Source organism: Engraulis encrasicolus, unplaced genomic scaffold (genome assembly GCF_034702125.1).
Source record: "Engraulis encrasicolus isolate BLACKSEA-1 unplaced genomic scaffold, IST_EnEncr_1.0 scaffold_141_np1212, whole genome shotgun sequence".
In the NCBI taxonomy this organism is placed as follows: Eukaryota; Metazoa; Chordata; class Actinopteri; order Clupeiformes; family Engraulidae; genus Engraulis; species Engraulis encrasicolus.
Window position 1 is genome coordinate 20003 of NW_026944922.1, and position 9998 is coordinate 30000.

Below are 9998 nucleotides of genomic sequence, written 5' to 3' on the forward strand. Positions count from 1 at the left end.
CCCACACCACATCTAACCCTGTTTTTATGACTGCTGCAACAGAGTTATTCTTTTTTTGGTGGACCTCGAAACCTTGAGGTCTGTGACTTCTCAGCCTCCTCTCTGCTAGGCTTCTATACTATTGCAGTATTGGCAGGCAGGTGAGGTACGAGCATATGCGATGGTCTGTCGGAGGGGTAAAGTCGTCTTTGCAGACAGATCTTGGTAGAAGCGCTTGTATTCGATGCCACCGTCCTCCCAGCGGTGGACCACAGCGATGTGGGGCAAGACGGACATCCATCACCTGAGCAGCTCCTGATAACATAAGAGTAGAGGCACATGCATGGCACGATAGGTCACAGGGCTTTCTGTATTTCTGTCCACATGTTCTGAAACAGTCTGCCTATGCCACAGCCCAGATTGGTTTTGATGGAAAAGGTACTAAAATCACATATGTTCACTGAGGCCTTTGGCCACTAACCCCCAGCCCCCACCCTCTTTTTTGTACAATGGTCTATCATGAATAATCTGTAACACAATACACAGTGTGGTTTACCATAATGTGGAAGAGTAAAGAGTTTCTGTGTATAGCATCTGCTCATAACAATAAGTTATCTTTGGTTATATATGCATGAATGGTACCGGTCTCAGAGGTCATGCTTGCGTCCAACAACGATGGCAGGTGGCACTTGTCCATCGCAGTAGCTCCAGTGGGTATGTAAGAGCGGTCCCTGATGTTAAACAGGGCCATATTCAGCATCAGAAACTAGGGTATGTAAACTTTTGAACAGGGTCATTTGGGTAGTTTGGGTTGTGATCATGCTTTTGAAAGAGTAAACACAGAATATTGCTAATACATATCTTAAGCCAGTCACTAGCCATGAGTGAAAAAAAAGGTTTTGTGTAATCCGTCATATCTTGTGAGAAATCGCAGAGAAAGCATATATTCTGCTGGGGTATGTAAACATATGAGCACCACTGTATATTCTAAAATAGGCCACTCACCTCATAGTGAAGACTTCTTGAACTATGGGTGGCCATGGTGGTGGATGAAGACGCCCTCTCCTACACACAAGAAAGATCAAGTAAATACAGGCCACAGTTCAATTACTATTCTGTCTATCAACCTTGAATATACTTCAGCGTATCAGTGGCTTGGTCCATGTGGGAGCCAGTTTTACAGATTTATGTTTCTGGGGGGGTTGAATGAAGAGGACCCTCCGTATAGGTGTCCTCTGCTTCGAGCAGGTCCTGATGTTCTTCATCAAACTGACCTGTTCAAAAATTGACGGTTCAGATAGGTTAGCAGATTATATTGCTTATTTACATAAACATGCAGAATTAACCCTTTACGCCTCACCTGCCACCTGCCCCCTGTACTCAATCAATTCACATTCAGGATGGCCCTACCGATGCCCCACCCCTACCAGCAGTCCAAATATTATCTAATAGTTCTAGCTAGAATGAACAGCATACAATTCTGTTCAATGGTATGGCTCCCACTACAGTAGATCTGTGTTTTTCACATATAAAGTAAACCATAATAAACCATAAAATAAACTGACCAATCTAGTGGGCACTGCTGCCTCACAACCCCAGACTACTGTCAGCCTATAGAAGAATTATGTCCGCGCTGCCTGCTTTTTGGTCATTATATGAAAAGGATAGCTGGAGTGATACAACAATACTCTGTGATTCACTCCACTGTATCCGTATTCGATGTAATGCCCTATCCATATTCGCCTGCGTGGACCTAACTAGAGCTCTAATACTAGCTAGAAACGGTAAACAGAATCCTTCTTCCAATGACGACTCCGTGGACAAAACATAAACAGCCATCACAAGCACTGGGCTTATAACGCCAGGAGCTTGCCTTCAGACTCCACCACAAAAATAAACTGTTAGACAAGCACTAACAAAACCCGATTGTGTTGCCGCATCCTTCAGTCATTGTCCAGAAATGTTGTAGTCGTCGTCGGCAAAGTGTTCAGAGCAAACCGCTAGCTCTTCCAAACCTCCGGCGGTGTTGCTGGGTCCATGTTCAAAGCTGTAAACCAAACCTTCCGCCGTTTGTGGTCTTGGGGATCCACTTGTTGCCACAACCTCACAAACAACATTTTCTTGGCATGATTGTTTGTTCACCACCGACACTAAAATGTCACTGTCCCTGGATGCTAGCTATCAGCTGGATGTATGACCAGGTTGGTTGTATTGACGGAAGTGAGTGAGTGAGGGAGGCTTTGGGGAGGGGAGGGGGAAAGGGGGGAAATAGGAGTCAGTGAAGATATCAATGCGTCGAAGTCGAAGTGCTCCAAATGTATTACTACGCCTTTCATTACAGTGCCATTTCTTTATCTAGGTAGGAAATCGCCAGGTTTCATTTTGTGCAACAACTTTGTGATCGGTTTACTAGTCATGCAGGGGAGATTTAATAGGGAACACATGGAAGGATTTGGTCACTTCTAACTTAAGGCACCTCTTGCGTCCATCCACAAAGCTGAGCCAAGCTAATGCTAACGAGTTTGCGCAGCGCGCGCTGCTGACTGGGGGTGCGTCCGAAGACTAGGCAGGCCCAAAGGAACTCATCTCAGGTCACGGCCTGTTCCCACTTTGACGGCCATTTGATGCTCATAAACGCGACGCACCTCCCTTTTTTGACTGAATGCTTCTTGTCGGAGCACATGCAGGGGCGTGACAGAGTACAGTGAACAGGAATATCTCTGTCTATCTTTCTACACGTTTATATCGATTAAGCAAGCTAACCAGCGATAGTAACATCAAAGTCTGCCCTTACCTAACTGTGGACATGTGTTTACTTCACACATTTCATAGCCATCACGTAGTTTTGAATGTCGTCAAAATGAACATAAGCACAAAGACCTTGCACTTCATAGTTTCTTGTAGTGTATGAATCTTACATTGAAAGGTATGAACCAGTCATAAAACTTCTTTTAAGCAGAAACACATAGCCCTTGGTTTCATGGGAATTCCTCATGTACTCGACAATCATTGGATAACGCTCCGCGTTGGCCACGAGTAATTAGCATAAAGTAGAAGCTCGCTGAACTTTTTGACGCGTGTCAACTGTCAAAGTAGCTGCACTGCGTATCCCAGAAGCCTTTGCGAGGGCGTCGCCGCTTTCCATTGAAAATGAATTGAAGGCGTCGGCGTCAACGCGCTCGCCGGCAAAGTGGGAACGGGCCGTCAGAGAAGAACATACTTTATTATTGAAACACAGTGGACTGCTCCTTTAAGCATCTCAGTAATGCCGTAGTAATGTTGTTATGGTGTATTTGAATCTTTTCAGAAATTAGTGCCGGCCCGCCGTCTGGCCCATCTGCACAAAGAGGCTGGTGGTATTGCATTCACAGAAAACCCAGAAAATAAGAATATGTATCAGTTGGGTTGTATTTCATCGGGTGCTGTCAGAACACAATATCAGGCTTATACTGAGCATAAAACACAAAACTAGACTATTACTTCTGTTATTATATCTTATTATGTCCATATAAGAGTAGAATATCTTTTGTGTCCTCAAAAGTATATGTGTGTGTGTGTTGCATTGCCAATAAACCCTGGAGGAATCTCTATGGAGCTCAGCCATTGTAAGACGCTGAAGAAGGCTTAGGCCGAAACGTCTGTCTGTCATGCTAACCCACTAGATTAAAACTACAAGAATTACACCCGAGAGTGCGGCTTTTTTGCTATAATATGAGCTCAGCCATTGCAGTCATAGACTGTTTCAGCTGCCACCATATCTCACGCCTTTCGTAAAGTCTTCACGAAAAAAATAGAGTAATTTTCGTGGTGCATTCACGTTATTGCCCGCCTTTCGTAAAGTCTTCACGAAAATAATAGATTAATTTTCACGCTGCCTATTCACTTGAATTGCCAGACTGTTGCCTAGCGACCCACTAGTTTGATGCCCTTTCGGTAGCCTACCGTCACATGGTAATCAAACATTTCAAACAAGCAATTTAGGGTTAGGTTTAGGATTAAGCTTAGGGTTAGGGTTAGGGTTAGGGTTAGGTTTAGGGTTAAGGTTAGGGTTAGGTTTAGGTTTAGGTTTAGGGGACATAAGGCGTAAGTACCGAAAGGGCGTCGAATTAGTGAGTCCCGAGTGTATCAGCAGTGTTCTGTCAGCACCCCCTCCCCGCCCCTGCAGACGTTTGGATAACCATAGCAGCAGTGGGGCAATTCAAGTGAATAGGCAGCGTGAAAATTAATCTATTATTTTCGTGAAGACTTTACGAAAGGCGTGAGATAGGGCTCTNCCGCTTTGACCATCTGGCAAGCAACAGGCCTATATAGAAGCCTCACAGTTTGGACCATGACAGCCGAGAATAGCTATGTCCACCAGGTAATAAGACAGACGAATTCAAGACCAGCAGATCACACACACACACACACACACACACACACACACACACACACACACACACACACACACACACACGCAAACGCAAACGCAGGCACATACACACACACACACACACACGAACAGACAGACACAAACACACACACACACACACACTCACACAAACAGACAGACACAAACACACACACACACACACACTTCATTATCTTTCATATTTTGAGGAGACACAAGACATTTTGCTGTCTTATATGGATATAATGAGATATAAAAATACTCTTGAAGTTTTATGCTCAGTATAAGCCTGATATTGTGCTCTGACAGCGTCCGAAGACTGATGTAGATCAGTGGTCATTTTATATTTCTTAAGGACACAACTGTTGACACAGTTTATTGCCATTTTTACACTCTGCTTCTTACTTATGGTTTAGCAGCCCGTTCCAGCCATGTTCAGCTCCACAATCTAACATCAGTCACTTACATTTTGACAGCTCCTGGGTCTTTATGAAAATATAGTTGAATGTCTGCATGCTCAGCTTTACTTCCCCAGTGTGTCTGTGTGAGTGTGTGTGTGTGTGTGTGTGTGTGGATGAGTAAGGCCAGAGGTCACATTAGCAACACCCGAGGCCCCGGGGCTACATTTTTTGTGGGGCCCCCTCATAGGCTACAGCTGTCAACCCTTACCTCCCTGCGTTGTCGTAAATATTTATGTTGCAAGCGCACGATTGATACTACATTTGATGCTCAAAGTTGATGCTCAGAGTAGCTACACAAGGTCGACCACGGTGCCAGCCACACACACACAAACATACCACCAACACCACCAATGTGCTCATGTAAGCCACTGCACTGCCACTGCCGCCAACATAAAACAACACATACACAAATATCTTTTACCTTAAAACGATGTCTTGATCACAGGACGTTTGGGAATTATTCCACATACACACCGTTTTTAAACATTCAACACTAGCAAGCAATGTACCGCTAATTTCCGAATCAGAACTGTGTAGCAAGAGTGTCTTCTGTTTCTTCAGACAATGCTCACATCCAAAATACGTACGTTTATAAATATATGTGTTAACTGTGTCATTTTAACTAGCAAGGGATGTTGAAATAAATATCAGACCACGCTCATGTAGGCCTAGTAAGTATTACTGAAAAGGAAAACACAAACTGTCTATGTTTGTCGCGGAAGTAGAATGAATGACGTACATGACTACGGAATGTCTGAAGAGACAAAAAAAGGTTGCCGTTCAGCTTATCAATAATCAAACGCATCACAAACAGAGGTGCGCTTAGCTGGCGCCACCCGATGGCGAACTTTTTTCTTTTTTAAAAACCAAATTAGGTCTAAACATCCAATCTCACATTTCGTCTGGTTTATTCAGGCGTTGCTCACAAGAGGAAAGGTAGAAACTTTAAATGATGAGGAGGCGGTAAGTATCGTTCATCTTTTTACTGGAACATATAGGCCCTAGGCCTAGTTTTAACTAAAATGCATACAATTGTAAACTTAAATTCTTCAAGGAACTCAGGTAAGTATTATATCATGTTACCACTATATCACAGTGCATCAGAAGTTCAAGTAGCCTATAACACAAACAAAGCTGATTATATTGAAAACTTTGAATTTGTTTTACATTCTTCTTTTTTAATTGTCGAGAAATCAACTAATTCAACAGCAGTTTCACTGTTTTTCATAGGGCAGCGATCCGCCTGTAAGCCTATGCTTATTTCTTTTGTCAATGGATTTACTCTTTTTTTCATAGAGCAGCGATCCACCTGGCTGGGGGAAAGGAATTGCTATTAAACATGTTAACTGATTAAAATTGGCCCACAATAGTAAGTAAAGTAAATCAGAAAGGCTTTCTCCTCGCCTTTCAGAGGGCAAACTCTTTAATTGTTTCGTTGAAGTCCAGAGCCCGAAGAATATCGTACTCGATGGACATGATGGTGAGGTGGCACAATCTGTCCTGCTGCATGGTTGACCTCAGTCTGTTCTTAATGAATGAGAGTTTGGAGAATGAACGCTCTCCACTTGCATTGGTGACGGGTAGGGTAAGGAAAATGCGCAGGGCAATGTCCGTGTTGGGAAACACGGACTGCATGTTTTTTTCTCTCAGGAATCGCAGGAGAGCTGATGGAGACGCGTTGGCGTCTTCCTGGATCCCCAGGCCAACCACAAACTCACGGAACTGTATCAGCTCCTCCACGAAGTCATTCTCGAGGTCCACGTCATATTTTATCCTAAGCGCTGATGCTGATGCGCGGAGCTCCTCTTGACTGCATGTTAACACGTTGTTTAGGAAGCTAAAGCTTTGTAGAGTGGAGTTGTATGCCTCATACCTCCTGTCCAGCTCTGCCACCAGCCGGTCTATAATTACGTTGAAGACGGACACCGCAAACCTGCGTCGGCCAGGGAGGTGCACGTCTGGTTCGGCTGAGTCGTCTGCGTGCCCTTTGCGCGCTGTTTGTCAGCCTTGTAGCCATCACACACAGTTGGGGACATATTTGTGCTGGCCACCTCAAATCGGTCGAACTGGTCCCTCAGCCCTGCCACATACTGCCTCAGTGACCGGACAAGGCTCGATGCATTACAAAAGTCCAGGTTGACAACCTGCAATGCCACGCTCACACTGTTGAATCATCACTATTGATCTTAAGGAATTCTGGATGTCTCCGTAATTCAAAGTCAGTGCTTTGGTGGCATCTACGGTCGCAGACCACCTGGTGTCCGACAGTTATTTCAGGGTTTCCATGCGGCCATTTTCATTCTTTTGCAGGCCAGCTGTTACAACTCTCCAGCAGGAGGGTGATTTGGAAAAAAATGAAGAGGGCATGAACCAAATTGAAAAGGTTATCCATCTCTTCGCAGCAATTTGCACTGCTGTTTCCAACCAGATTTAATGTATGGGCAGCGCACGGAATCCACTCTGCTAGGAGGTTGTGCTCTTTAATGAGCGACTGCAAGCCTTTGTATGTCCCGGACATGTTGCTGGCATTATCGTAGCATTGCCCACGACAATTTTAAATGTCAATGTCCAGCTCCCCAAGCAACTTCAGCACAGAATCAAAAAGGGCCTCTCCTGTGTGCGATGTTATTGGGAGAAACGTCAGGAATCGCTCTTCTATTTCACCCTCGGGTGACACATAGCGCAGAATGAATGTCAGCTGATCAATGTGGGTGACGTCTGGAGTAGAGTCCACAGTGATTGAAAAGTACTTGGACATTTTCACGCGGCTGACAATTTCATGCGGCTGACAACTTCAGCGAGGACTTTCTCCCCCATCAACCCAATGAACTCCTCAAAGACACTCATGTACAAATAGGAGGTATTTCCCCTCCCTGCATTGCCAAACCTCTCCATGTGTACCATGAGGAATGGGTCGAATTCAGGGATTAAAGTTTTCCGTCGCTACGACGGATTTCCGTCAGTTGGATTTTCGTTTGGACGGATTTCCGTCCGTATAATTTATGTCAATTAATTTACAATTTTTACTTTCCAACTGAACACAAATCGAGAGCACACCTGGTCATGAGAAGGTGACGAGAGGTGTGTTTGGTGTACGGATTTAGTTATACACTCCACCACTGGTGTGATAGGCCTACAACAGATTCACTCATCAATAGTTTTGAGCCATCCCCGTTCTTCCAAAAAAAAAAAAAAAAAAAGAAGTACAGCACGAGCGGTCAACAATTCGGTGGCGGTGCAGCTCGAGAGACAAAAAAAAAAGCCAACATTGTTGCTGATGGCAGAAAAGAAAATACGTGTAATACTATGTCTTTAAAGTGCAATGACAATCGTTAAACGAGTTGGACTGAGATTGAATGCATAGCTGGAAGAAGGTAGGACACGTTTCCATTATCGTTGCACCTGCCGGGGCAGATTGTTAGAAAAAAAGAATAGTTTACTTCGACTGCGCATGATGTCTTTTTCATGAAGGGTTTGCCTTTTAAGCATTGTGGCTTTTACTAACATTATTCATAGCCCCAATGGGACGGATATCATTGGCAGCTAGCTAGGATACCACGCCTTTCATCCTCAAAGTTTAGCGCGTTTGACTGGCTGCGTAAAAGGGGGGGGATATGATAGAACTAGCTCTAGTTGTCTTTCTGACAACGGATACTTTACTGTCTCATCTGTAATCATAGCAGATTAACTTTGTTGTTGCCGATATATATTCAAGAAATAAGTTAAAAATGGGTTGCATTTTACAGGAGTCACTGTTGCTATCCCAGGCAGAGCCAATATTTTATGCCACGTCTTGTTCTGGGAAGCAGTGTTCTGATGGGTGGACTCATATGGTCGATAAATGCCGTTTCGATGTTTGTTTCACTTTCAAGGCTTGTTGTAGGCTATTGTGTGATGCTATTTTTGCTAACTGGAATAGTGTGCCGCAACAGTTGTGTGTGTGCTTGTTTTTGAGTGGCTCAACGTCTGTGCCCATCTTCTCGGACTATGCGTTTCGTTTGAGTTCAGTTATTTGCGCACTGCGCACTCAGGGCTGATGCGTGGGCGATTTGCCTTGATTCGAGTGGAAAGTTGCGCGACAAGCTTGGGAAAGTGTGTTACTTTTGTTAAACGATAGACGTCTGACTGTGACTGTGTTGTGTCTGCGTGCGTCGTGTCAGCTTGTATGAGAGAACACTAGTGCGTGCAGGAATCGGGGACGTTTTTTTATGTCAATGGTAAGCGTGTGCCTGGCACCGCACATCGAGAGGCAAAAAAGTAGCCATAGGTTTTCAAAACGGTAGAACACAGAGGCAGACTACCGCACCCTGTTTGTAAACGTCAACAAGTTGTTTGTAACAGGATGAATAGTGAATTTGTGAAAAACATACAAATAACCAACAACTACTTTTCTCCCTCTGATTGCTATGACCACAGTGCATTGTTTTTTAATTATCAGAAATACAACTGCAAGCAATGCGCACCAGTGCTTTCACCAGAACAGTGTTTGCCCATTCTGATGTGAAAGACAAAATATACCGGTAGCCTGCTACTACTACAACAACAACAAAAACCATAATGAGATCACTGTATCAACGCATTGCAATTCCAAGTCAATAATTCTGTGAGATCAGCTACCATTTTGAAGCAACACTCATTGTGAATCCATTCTGCATAATGTTGTGAACAATTCATAAATAATGGGTAGAAATAAGAGGAAATAACCAAAACATGCCCCAAATTGCAGTTCAGTGTTTGCAGTCTGATATAGTATCCATCATTCCTCCATTCTCGGCCAGTTCTAGTCAATCTGGTGGCCTAGGCCTGCCCCCTTTCCCTCTTTCCCTTTTTGTGTTTAGAAATTGGCATCTGTAAACATAGCATTGTAGGCCTACATCTGATTGAGCACATCTGATCTAGTACCTACAGGTACATTCATATTGAGTGTATACAGACCTACTTAGTGTATAATGAATATTCATTGTTAATGTGAAGTGTAAAGTTTTATGTTGGTTCTGATTTTGTGGCAGTTTTTGGTATTACTGGCACCCTCAAGACATAGGCCTATTCTGCTCTAGGCGACTGCCCTGTCTGCCTATGTCTAGCGCTGGCTCTGACACCATTCCTTGCGTAAAACCAGTGTATGTTTCGTTACGAGGGCAGAGCCTGGCTACATTGTTTTTCGTAGG